General features: G+C 38.3%; 1 long non-coding RNA gene across 2 annotated transcripts; it reads right to left on the reverse strand.

Annotated features, from left to right (window-relative positions):
• Window positions 1–5,811: 5,811 nt before the first annotated feature.
• On the reverse strand, window positions 5,812–10,683 carry LOC129349102 (uncharacterized). Of its 2 annotated transcripts, XR_008601963.1 has the most exons (4): window positions 10,591–10,683; window positions 9,627–9,726; window positions 6,091–7,798; window positions 5,812–6,027 (listed from the first exon to the last, which is right to left on the reverse strand). It is a non-coding gene; the product is annotated as an uncharacterized LOC129349102 (long non-coding RNA). The 2 variants fall into 2 exon arrangements; XR_008601964.1 differs by having other exon boundaries at window positions 5,812–7,798.
• Window positions 10,684–13,470: the final 2,787 nt, after the last annotated feature.

A 13,470-nucleotide genomic window follows, 5' to 3' on the forward strand; every position in this document is an offset into this window, starting at 1 on the left:
TAAACCAAAACAAGAAATGAATTACTGGAAAAAACAATCAACAGATTAATGGACAAAGAAAATGTGTTTTCCAATATATATGGCTGAATTACTCCAACATTACAAGATACGTACAATCTTAATTCAATTTTATTTCTATAATGCCAATTACAGGTCAAATTGTCTCAAGACGCTTTATTTTTATATTTTTTTGTATTTTTTAAAAATATGACAAAGTAAGAAATTTAAAGCTCTTGACTAATCCAATTTATTATTTTTTTAAGAGACTAATGGACAATTAAAATAAGTTTCTCCACTAAAACTAATAAACATGAGGTCAAATAGAAGGAAGAGTTTTAAATACTGCAGTCCCACGACGACAAGAATAAAGTTTGTCAAGAAAAACTAAATCTGCTGATGGATTCCATTAAAGTCCTAATAAATGATAATAAAGTGTGATACTAAAGGTTTGTGGTGCTAAAAATGTCAAAGTAAAGATATGAAGTTGAACATCTGGATGGAGGTTGATAAAAGTTGACCTCCCTTCATTTCTCTGGACTCGACTCCATGGATTTTATGGATGGTGGTTAAAGACCTGCTCTTCTCGTGGTCTTCCTTCTAGTCGCTGTAAAAAGTCAGTCCATCCTCGCCGACTTCAACACCTCTTCATGACAACTTGTTCTGCCTCCGACCTCGTGGAAACTCAAGAAACTCGGGAAAACCTGTCGAGACTCGAAGAACTCGTGGCGACTCGAAAAACTCGTCGGGCGGGGGAAGGTGTGGTGGGCGGTGGGGGAGTAGAGGGGGGAGGCCGCCACCCACCTTCCCGCCTACTCTCCGCCCTGGCTCCACCCAGACTCCGCCTTGGCTCCACCCATGTGGTCACTTCAGGAACTACGATGCCAAAGGGACGACGAATTTATGTCTTTTCATCTGATCTGTAGCTCAGTGAGTTAAGGATTTGCCTGTGGAGCTGCAGGTCGCTGGTTCAAGACCAGACCCTTCTTAAGTTTTCTCAAAATCCTGACAAAGACAAAGAAAGAAAAAGGCCGGTGGCGGGTCTCGAACCTGCGACCTACCGCTTGGTAGTCCTCTTCTTATCCTCCTGAGCTACTCGCTCAGATACAAATTCTTCTTTTTTTTGCGCATTTATCATCTATTTTTTGTCGTCTTCGAGTTTTTTTTGACTCGAGTCTCAACTCGACCGTTTTTCTCAGGAGGTTGGACTTCAGCCTTTGTGCTGGAGGGTTGAACCTTCAGTTCCAAGACTTTCCAAAGCCTCCACACCTCCCGAGTCCTCAGGACCTGAGCTTTCACACAGTCTGAGGGCTGAAATTTTCTAAGTCCCACAGCAGTTCTCTGTTAGTTTGAACCTTCAAACAGTCCAAGGACTGAAATCCTCTAAGTTCCTGAGTAGTTCTCTGTTAGTTTGAACCTTTAGACAGTCCAAGGACTGAAATTTTAAAAGTTTCTCAGTACTTCTCTGTTAGTTTGAACTTTCTGGTTAACAGAAGCCTTAAAACTTGTGACCATGAGTCTTGATTTCACATTTAGACCATCCATCTGAGTTCTTCTCAGACCTTCACCTGTGGGTTTTTTAGAAATCCTTAACAAACTTTGATTCTCTTCACTGAACAGTAAAGTTTGTGGAGATCAGAAGGTAACATTAGTTTGATCAATGCCTTCAACTACTAGTAGACTTTATCTGGAAAGCAGTTTTCTGAAATGAGTTCTTAGTAAATATGTCCACAATCAAACCAAGAACATAGAAAGAGGAAATGTTTGAAGAAACAACTTGTTTTGATTTCAGACTAGAAAACGCTTAAGACCTTTATCTGTTTTTGCTCTTTTTGATCGTTTTATTGTCTCTTCTGTTTAATTTGATCTTCTAAAGTTTAACTGGTGTCTTTTCAAACGTTTTGTCTTTAGTTTGATTCTTCTTAAATGTTTAGTTTTGCTCTTTTCTCTCTGATTTGATTTTTAAATGTTTTGCCTTTTTAATGTTTAATTGTTGCGTTTTCAAACGTTTCATCGACTTTTCTAAGTTTTATGTTTAAAAATTTTCCTGTTGTTTCCCACTGTTTATTTTTTGGATTGAATATTTAAGATTTTACTATTTAAAGGTTTTATCATCTTTTAATGTTTAATTTTCTTATTAAATGCTTCATTGTATTTTTGTTAATTTCCTATTTAATGCTTTAACGTCTTTTCTAAGATTTAATTTTCAAATTTGTCTTTTTTAATGTTTAATATTCTGTTTAATTGTATTTTTTAAAGGTTCAATTACCTAAAATGTTTTGTCTTTTACGGTTAATATTCTAATTGTTAATTGTTTTTAATTTGTTTATTTTTGTATTTAAATGCTGTGTATTGTTTAATGTTTAATTATCTAATTAAATATTTTATCTTTAATGTTAATATTCTTAATTAACTGGATCTTTTAATGTTTATTTAGTGTTTAATTTAATTAGTCTTGTTGTATTAAATGCTTTGTCTTTGTTTTATTACATTTAATTGCTTTTTTAATGTAGTTTATTTTTTAATCTTTTTCTGTCAAGACTTTAACCCCAACCTTAACAATTAAACAAACCCTTAAATCACAATGAAAATCCTTCTGTTGTCACAATCATGAGTTAGTCAATTATTCAATTTATCAATTCAACTTTATTTGTTTAGCACCTTTCACACAGATGACAAAACTAAACAAGCAAAGAGGAAAAAAACTGCTAAAACTATGATTAAAACTCAAAAACATAAAAAAAAAAAAAAAAAAATTTTACATGGTAATAAAATGTGTTGTGTCCAGGGGATGGAGGGAGTTTATTGAAGTCTTCTTGGGCTCACATGGGAAATCATTTAAAATATGAACTTGATATTCAGTCTAAGGAAACTAGAAACTGCAGAATGACAGAAGAACCAACAATATCGCCTGTTTTCTCCTTTAATGGGTCGACTGTTCTTGTGCTTCCAGACCAGAGAACTACAGACTCTTCACAACCTCCTCAAACTCTTGGTACAGGACCTCACCACACGGGTCAAGAAGGTTTCTGTCTCATTTCTACTCTGAAGCTCACCTTCTCCTGCTCAAACTGCTGACAAATGTTTCTGCTGCTCTAAAGTCTGGTCTCCAGAACTTCCTAAAAACTCTCAAAGTCTCTTCTGCTGCAGGTTGCTTTGTAGAACTGTTACAGAAAACCTCACTAAACCACATGGAGGGGCCTCAAGATAGTCGTCCAAATGAAACCATACAAAAACCAAACTAGCACAACCCAAACACTAAAGTCTCCTGCAGCCTACCAGAGAACCTCTGAGAACAGAGAATCAGGACAGGAACTCTTACCTTCTGGACAACCAACGCTGGTTCACAAACAAGAATACAGAATGAGTCTGACCAAAAACCTCTAAAGACTCACTACAGCCAAGATAAAGACACAACTCAGCTGGACCAAATCCACTAATCACTGCACACATTAGCACCATGTGCTAACTGTGGCTAAAGAACCACATTTACCAAGACAACTATCCAGTACAAAGCCCTAAAACACACCAAGAAACACATTAAAGACGATTTTACTGCTGGAAGCTGCAAGCCAACGCCTAAAGAACAAACTAAAGCAATGAAGCCAAACCCGGTTCAGTGGTGAAGAGAAACAGAGGAAATGTTTGACTGCAGCTAAATAAAGCAGGAAGACACTGAGCTGCTCAGGTGTTCCTGATAACACCAAGCAGCCACCTGGACAGCCAATAGGAACACAGCTTCCTGGAAGTCCAGAGGGCTGGCTTAGTGAAGGAAATTTAGTTTAAAGTTGAAGCAGAAAGTAAACAAAGAAAGTTGAAAACCACCTTCTGATTCCTGAAATCTCTGAGTTTTCACACAAAGAACACCTGAACATGTCAAACTGGTTTCACAGTAGAACCATCATTGTAAAAATGTCATAGTATGGTGTGTTGCTCAAAAAACATTAGGACCCGGCTGTCTAGGGTCGCCGAGGAGCAGCACAAAAACAGGACAAATGCTGGTTTCCAGGGGGTTAGGAGGCTATTTATTTGAAAGAGTAAGTTTACAACAACATGTGAGCAGAAAAATCACAAAGTCTGTCTTTAGTTCAGCTGAAAATACTAGTTTTTGTCTTTTTTATTGACCGAACTTTTCAGGAAGTAGATGAAGAATAATTAAAGCTCTCATGTAGAAGTCCAACTTATTTTGGATCCTTGTGGAGAGTTTAATCTTAGAGTTTGTACAGCTGTTGAGTTTTTAGAGTCACATGGATTGTTTTGACATTTAATAACCGAGTCCTGAAATAAAATTACAGTTGTGGATTTCTGTCATTTAGTCTGGACTAAACAAATAACAGCAGCATAAATCTCAAACGTCATTATGAGGAGTCTGGATTGAGGTTTCTCACTTGATAATGATCAAAACATGAAATTTAGGTTGGTTTAAAGGAATATTCCACCTTAAATCTTTGAATGTTGACCTAAAAGGTTGGTTTCAGGAAGTATTCCACCTACAAGGTCCTCAAACATCCACCTTAAAGGAACATTCCACCAAAAATCCTTGAACGTGCACCTAAAATGTTGGTTTAACTGAGTATTCCATCCAAAATCCTCAAAGAGACCTGAGGGGCTGGTTAAAAGGAATATTCCACCTAAAACCTCAAATATAGACCCGAAAGGGTGGTTTAGAATAAATCCTTCAATGTAGATCAAAAAAGTTAGTATGGAGGAATATTCCACCTGAAATGTAGACCTGAGAAGTTGGTTCGGAAGAATATACCATCCTAAACATCTTTAAATGTAGACTAAAAGACTGTTTGGAAGAAAATTCCATCTAAAATCCTCCAATGTAGACCTAAAAGGTGAGTTTAATGGTATATTCTGCCTAAAATTCACTACTATAGACCTTGGAGTTTGGTCTGATGGTATATTCCACCCAACATCCTTGAACATAAACTTAAAAAGTTCATTCAAAGGAATATTCCACCTAAAATCCTTCAATGTAGACCAAAAAAAATCTTGGTGTAAAGGAGTATTCCACCTTACATGTAGACCTAAAGGATGGTTTGGAGTAATATTCTACTCTAAAATCTTCCAATATAGACCTAAAAGGTTGATCTGATGGTATATTCTACTCAACATCCTGGAACATTTACCTAAAAGGTTGGTTTAATGGTATATTCCCAGAAGAACCCTTGAACATTGGGCTTAATGGTATATTCCACCCAAAATACCAAGAAGTCAGTGTAAAGGAAATGTAGACCTAAAAGGGCCATTTAAAGGAATATTTAAAGTTATTTTCATTATTTAATAATCTGTTATCAGTCAGAACCCTGGCAAACTTATTTTCATCAGTTTTTTTAGTGGAAGTCACAAATAAAGGAGCTCTTGGTTTTTCCCGGCGTTACTGAGTCCAAAGCTGCTGTTTCAACACAGAACGTTCACATGCATCCACAAACCTCTCAGCACTCAAACACCCACAGACAGGAGGCCGGCTGGACCGAGGCTCGGCGGCGTCCTCGGACCCACGAGTCGGGGAGTCGCTGAACTTGTTGGTCCGGTTTGAAGGCCTCCGTGTGGTCCAGTAGAAGTCCACGTAGTCGGTGTTGGCTTTGAACCGCAGCGACTGGCCACCATCAGGTGGACAGGCTCGTCCTCGTAGGGCTCCTCCTGTAGCCTTGAGGGGACCACAGGAACATTCAGTAGCTGTTGGAGTTCTTCCTGTCAGGCTCGTGGTAGAACGGCTCTGAAGTATCTTGTACTTGTCTTATCTGGAACAATCTAACAGCCTAAACTGTTAACAGCAGTGTAAAGAAGCAAACACACAGGCATAGATTAGGACTCAAACCAGATTTATTTTAGAAAACAAATCAGCTTAGAGGCATTTGTTCACACGTGGCTGAATAGGAGGCCATCCAATCAGATTCAAGGTCTTCACTCTGTAGGTTGTTTGTTGGGTGAGACTCTTGGACCTCCATCAGCTGACGTGGATGTTTGATGGTCTTCCTCTCTAGTGCCAGATGATTCATCCATGAATTCAGCAGCTACAGACTGAAATGAAGCTCATGCTGCCATTATTGAATTCCTGTTCCAGATCAAATGTTCAGAGCTCACCTTGAATGCATGCCGTCTGCTGTCTGATAGTTTTTCTCATTGTAGTCTTCAATAAAGTCTTTTTCCTCATGTAAGGATGTGGTGAGACTCTTTCTCAGTCTCTGCAGACGTCCCTCATTGTGCATCTCCAGAGAAGAAACAGAAAAACTGGTCACTGCTTCAGCATCAAACGCTCTCCAGCATTGAGAGTGTTTTAGGAATTCATTCATTGTGTTGTGAACTTTGAAGAAGCAGAAACTTTACAGCTGCCAAAGATATGAGCTCCAATTCTGTATGTTTTAGGAAATGAAGTTCATCAAATGAACACTTGATTTTTGCTGATAACTCATTAAATTACTGAAGAAATCCAACATAAAAACCTGTAAACTCTCAGGCAGCTTTTGTTAAAGTTTGTCTATAATTCTATCATCATGTTCTGGAACCAGGACTCTGCAGAAGTTCCTTCAATCAGATACTTGTGTGTTTCTATTTAAGGCCTCAGGTTTGAAAGTACAGCAGAGGATTAGAAAGGAGTGATTTTAATATTTAAATCAGTCCAGTAAATGTTTGGAGTAAAAATGATTAAAATTTTGATTTAGACAGATTTGTGTCATAAATAATATTGTAGAGTCTCACTTAAATATATCCAAATAAGTTCAGTGTATTTACATTTTATAGAATATTTGATTTCTTAATCTCAATACTGTAGAGTCTGACCCTAAATATTATAATAACGATGTAAATCTAAATAATAAATAATATTGTGGTGCAGAGTCATAAACTTTAATCAGCTAAACTTACATAATAAATATCACTGCACAATCTTAACCTGAACATTCATATTATTGAGGTAAATTTACATAAATCATGATATTCTGGAGTCTTAACTGGAATATTTCTAACATGAATCTTTTTGTATTGTGCTGATAAACAACAATAACCCGACTTTCAGATAATATTTGTTGTCTGTGATTGTGAGACTAAATTCCTCCACATTCTGGAACTGGACTGCATTTCCCAAAATGGAAACATGGACAGAATTTAACACTCATGTATCCATGGCAACGCTAACGTTTCTGCTTCTTACCAAAGTTCACAACACAAGTAAAGATTTTAATGTAAAACTTCAGGGATGACTGCTGACCATAAGTATTCTGATCAATACTTCATGATCAATATCAGGACAGATGTTACAACTCCAGCTGTTCCATTAGACTGCAGTTATTCACAGAGAAATGAAAACATCACATTCCTCATAAAAACTAGATGGGACTTTTATTAAATAAAGTGTTTGTGAATAAACAGTGTAAAAAGTGCAAAGCAGCTCCATTAAATCAGGAGATGTGAGACTTCCACAGCATGGATCACCATCTGCTGTGTTGATTCATAGCTGAATGTCAGAATGAACTGAGATAGAAAAGCTGCTTTGAGCTGCAACATTACGGTCTGACAATCCAACACCATCACAGTTTTCAGATGGAAGGATTTACTTCTAAGTTCTAATTCAAGTTTCAGTTGGAGCACATTGCATTCACAAAGAAAAACAGCGATACCTTCATAGCAACATTTAATAAACCTACAGCTTCCCTGTTGGCTCATTGGTGGAGTTTGTTACTGAGCATCTGAACCTTAAATCCAGTGAGACGACCATCTTCAGTAGAGGCCAGTCAGAGAACTTCAAGACCTTCCATCAGCTGGACCAGATGTGGCATCATCTCCCTCTGAACATCTGGATGACAGGAGAAAAGACAGAAATCAAACACAGATCACAGAAATACAATTTATTCACTTTCATCATTTTATAAAAGTAGCATGAACTTTACTAAAAGTTGACAATATCAGTAATGAAAGTAAATGTTTTTATCTCGTGTTGAAGCTAAATTTAAAGTCAAATTTAATGACAGTTTATCCTGAGAGGAGTGAGAATGGAGCTTTTCTTTCCTTTTTAGAATATTCCCTCAAAATGTTCTGTTTATTATTGGCTTTAGAAGCATTTTTCTTTACTTATTTATTTTTAGATACCTCAGACTGATGCATTTTGCTGGTTTGCAGATAATTTCATGTACAATGACAATAAAGATCTTGTATTATAACATGTTGCTAAAACAAGAACTGCAAACCTCAACAATCTCTCAGGCTGCAAAATTCCAACTGCGACCAAGAATTATCTGATGTAGTTATTATTATAATCTTTACTGAACCAGCCCTGGAATTAATAAAATCTGTATATGGATATGATTTTCTCTGATGGAACCACTATGGAAGCCGTAGTAATTATTAACTATCCTTTGATGGGAAAGATTAGGTCTTCTTCAGGTGGATAAAAAAAAATGCTCTCCCTTAAAAAACAAAAAAAAAATGCATACAATAAAGTAAATCTCTTCTGCACTGCACACATACTACACTTTTGTATAACTCTGGATGTCAGAGTAAAGGCAGACAGATCCACCAATCAGCCACAACATTCTGACCACTGACAGCTGAAGAGAACAACATCCATCATCTTGTTCTAATGCAACGTTCTGCTGGGAAACCTTGACGTTCATGTGGATGTTTGACATGTACCACCACCTAAACACTGCAGGACAAACAACCCCCTAGTCTCCATGGCAACAGCAGTCCTTGATACCAGCTGCCACCCTCAGCAGGACAAACTAAAACTACTCAGGAGTGGTCCGAGGAACACGACAGAGCTAAGCTGTTCACCTGGGTTCCACACTCCCCACATCCAGATCTGATGGAGCATCTGTGGGATGGTCCAGGATCAGCCTGGTCTAGGTAGGACCCACCCTGCAACCCACAGGATCCACAGAATCCACAGAACATCCCCAGAGGTTCTGATGAACCACTGGGTCAGAGGAGTTTTAGCAGCATAAAGGGACCAACACAGTATTAGTCAGGTGGTCAGAATGTTCTACTGTTATATTGTCATGTTGATTGTATGATCAGTAAATGTTACCATCAATTATAACGTCCACATTGATCAGGAAAAACAAACTATCAGTTCATTCAGAAACTGTGGGGTTAAACCTAAAAACACAGACCTCAACAGCAGTTTGTTTCTAAGCAGAACACCAGCCGGTTTTCACTAAAGAAGCTTTCAAATCAACTATTAAATGACAGTTTTGTTCTCATTAAGTTCAGAGTCAGCCAAAATAACGTACACACGTCAGGAAAAGAAAAACTTTTATAAATACTTCTATACATATAGATTCCTCTTTTTACGTTTGATCAAATCACGATAACTCTGTGTCCTGTTGTACGATGTTTTCCCAACAGATGGCGCTACCCTCATGAATGGAGCATCAACAAGTGACGTCTACAACACAACAGAAATGTCTGGAAGCCAGTGGCCTCCACTTTGAGCACCTCTTGTAATTATAGAGGTCAAAAATAACTTTTATTAATCTCATGATGTCTGAATAAATTTGGTATTGAAATATTGATGCAAGTTTTTCTTTTCCTGATGTGTGTAAACATTATTTTTGGCTGACTCTGTATAATGGGTTTCTGACAGGTCACCAGGCAACATCTTTTTATAATAATGACAAACATACCTGCATTCTACAGGAGTGATTTCCTCATGTGCAGGTAAAGATGTGTGAGGAGCTTAGAGATGACAGGAGCAGGAGTCATCCTCACTAATTCAGCTTCCACCTAGAAACAGAAAGACCACAAACAAACACACTGATAGACTCTCAAATGTTTAACCTCAGCATCAAAATATCTGTTTAAGAAGTGTTGTGTTTCTAAATTCTGCTGAAAGCATTGACAGACATTCTCTTACAAGGTTGTGTAAAAAGCAGCCTGTCCTCTGAGCTACTGAGAAATCTTCCTGAACAAAGTTTCTACGTGTAAATCAGCTCAACAAAAACTAAAGCCTCAGTCAGAGATAGCTAGGTATATAGGTATCGCAAATTATAAAGAACTTTCTTTGTTAATGCAGACTTTCTGCTTCAACCTCACATAAAAAATGAACGGCTTGTGCAGTTCTAGATCCAAAAGTAGGATGTTTCATCTTATGTTTTACTACAAATGCATGCAGTAATAAATAAATACAATGGCTGGTTGTTAGTTTATTCACTATTAATGTCACTTTATATACTGGATTGAACTTGAACAGTGGAAGAGAGAAGGAATTTAATGAAATTATGGATTCAGAGAGGTAATGTGCAATATTAAGTTAAGCACGGTTTAATTCAAACTAGCTGAACGTTAAACTTCAGTGCAGCTGAACGGGTTTCAGTTAACCTTAAAGTAAAATAACTTTTTTAAAAGCTAAAATACACAGCAGAGAAATACAGGTTGAGAAGTTCACTCTAATAATGAGGACAGCTGCAGCAGCAACTAACACAGGTGTTCAGCAGTAAGTTAGCCACCTGTGTTAATTAGCCCGCTAGCTAACTTAGCCGCTTAGCTAGCTAACGCGTCCGGACCAACTGCTCAAACACTACAAAACACAACTCTTCACAAGTCGCTTCACAAAACAACGCTACAGGTTAGAAGTATTTATCTTCTTACCGTGTTTTACTCCAAAAACAAGATCAACAGCAGCCAGAGATGCTACCAGACGTGCCGACCATAGATATACATACACTAGATACCCTAGTGCGCTGTCTTCTATATTATCTATGGTCTGACCAATCACTGCTCTCTGGCTCTCAGTCAGTCTGACCAATCACTGCTCTCTGGCTCCGCCCTCTGAGAATCTTGTTGTCGTTTGGCTCCACTCTTGCTGATGACCACTTCCGGTCTCAGAAAATGAAAAAAATGACCTTTTTTGGTTTCTGTCTCTTACTGATTTTACTTTCTTGTTTTTCTAAATATAAAACGAAAATCAAAGCATTTTTAAAAAAAATCGTATATCCCTTTTTGATCATGAAAAAAACGCCTTGTATTTCAATTTTAATTTTTGTATTTTAAAACGAAAATCAAACCACTCGTTTTTTGTTTTTCAATACCCATTTCAGAACGGAAAATCCAATTACCAGATCACACACCTTTGACACACTTCCACACATTAGTTGAGGAGCCGCGAAAACCTGGTCGTGCCAAACTATTTTACATCTGTGGCAAAGCTCTCCAGCAAACTACAGCGTCGGATGAAGAGTCCAGCCACTCATCTGGCCGGGATTCTGCCACCAGCGCGGATGAAGCCGATATTATCGAAGGAATTGATCATTCCAGTGACATGTAAGTCTGTATTCATGAGAAGTTGTTTGTTTTGAGTTGGAGAAAAGTAAAGAAAGTATAATGTACATGTAACGCCGCCGAAAGCATTCCGCGCAAAATACGCATCATTTTTACAAGTCATGTGCTGCGCACAGCTAACGTACCACATAACTTTTTCTGTGTGCAGCATTTACAATGTTGGGAAGGAGGAGGAGGAGGAAGAGGAGAGAATGGAGGTCTCCTGCTGTCCTGGTACCCCATCGAGAGGTAGAGGGACAGACCGTCCTCCAGCCAGGAGACGCTGCAGCAGCCGCTCCACCAGCGAGCGCTCCGGGCCAGAGGCGCTCCCTACAGCTGGCTGGAAAACTGAGAAGGAACCTGACAACTTACCTTCTCTGCCACATTTCCTGCCGAAAAGGAGGCCAGGTGTCCAGCCACCTCTGTCAGAATATGTGGACAGCTCTTCTCCATCAGACCTGTCCAAGTACTTGGACCAGGAGACCATCAGAATACTGTTTCTGATTCAACTCAGTAAAAACGATTTTCTTTTATTTTCAAATGCACTTTTTATGGTCTGACCATGGTTTTGTACATAAAATATGTGTTCATAAGTATCTGGCACACTTAGAAATTTGATTGCACTATCCATCCATCCATTATCTATACACCGCTTAATCCTCACTAGGGTCATGGGGGGGGCTGGAGTCTATCCCAGCTGACTCAGTTGAAGACAGGGGACACCCTAGACAGGTCACCAGTCTGTCACAGGGCTACATACAGAGACAAACAAGCACTCTCACATTCACACCTACGGGCAATTTAGAATGATCAATTAACCTCAGCATATTTTTGGACTGTGGGAGGAAGCCGGAGTACCCGGAGAAAACCCACGCATGCACAGGGAGAACATGCAAACTCCATGCAGAAAGATCCTGGGAAGCCGGGACGTGAACCAGGGATCTTCTCGCTGCAAGGCGAAAGTGCTAACCACTACACCACTGTGCAGCCCCAAGACATAAGTCAATACATATTATTAAAATTTGGGATATCAGGGTTATTTTGATGTAAAGCAAATAACAATACTCCAAAAAATGGCACTACAGCATGTAAAAATGTAAAAATATGTCCTGGCGGACTTGCACAATGGTGGGTCTTAAAGGGTTAAACATAATATCTCATGTAAAAGTACCAAATATACAATAATTAAATTTAACAAAATAGACCAGAAAATAAAAAAAGAAGTCCAGTAAGTCATAAACAGCTAAAAAAAAAAGTGTTGTAGATAAAATAGTGAGCTGTGACATACAGTATAATTTAGTGTAAAGAATTACTGTTTTTTATATGCTGGCAGTCATACGATGAATGAAATGAGCAGGCAGTGTCCTAGTTGAGGATTTCTGCCTTGACACTCCAGTGAAATGATCAATCTCAAAAACATAGATTCAGACTTCCAGGGTTCCACATGTAACGGATCTAAGATAAGATAAAGATAAAGATAAAGTTCTTTATTTCTCCCCACTCCAGGGGAAATTTACATTGTTACAGCAGTTTTATTTACAATATATACAAGGGTAAGAATAAATCCTGTCAGTTCGCATGGTGGTACTTTCTCCATCAATATTCTTCTTGAGAATTAATTTATGGTTACAATCTGTAGGACTGAATTACTCCAATAACACAACTTGTTGCTGTGTAGATTGGACGCATGTACTTGCCATTGTGTAGTTTTACAGTGTTTTGAGTCAGAGGTGAGGTGGTGTGCTTAAGCTGCAGCCAGTGGCGTAGGGCTGAGTGGAAAAAGATAAAAGTTATTTCATAGATAGACACATCTTAAAGAAAGCCACTGTATAGAGTTATATCTAAGCCATTTTAAAACAGGAAGGGATTATTTTCATCATGTAAATTCCTGTAACTTTGGTTCTCAGAGATGACTTTTTTGGGGGGGTTTAATCAATGACTGCGGCTGAATTTAAATATGACATTGCACCTCCTATTCTCCTGAGATGACATGAATGTGGCATCACTCAGCTAGTCAGGCTCAGCTTTCTTTTTCTTATGTACTTAGACCATCGACTGTATATAAAGAGGGACAAACCCACTAGGACCTCACCCACAGGAGTGGTTTTGAAGCTCGATGTCGCTCTGGCAGTCAGCACCTTGTTAGTGTCAGACTCCTCCTAACTCCCAGTTAATCCAAAAACAAAGCTGAACATGAGATGAGCTGAAGTA

This window comes from Amphiprion ocellaris, chromosome 1 (assembly GCF_022539595.1).
Source record: "Amphiprion ocellaris isolate individual 3 ecotype Okinawa chromosome 1, ASM2253959v1, whole genome shotgun sequence".
NCBI lineage: Eukaryota > Metazoa > Chordata > Actinopteri > Pomacentridae > Amphiprion > Amphiprion ocellaris.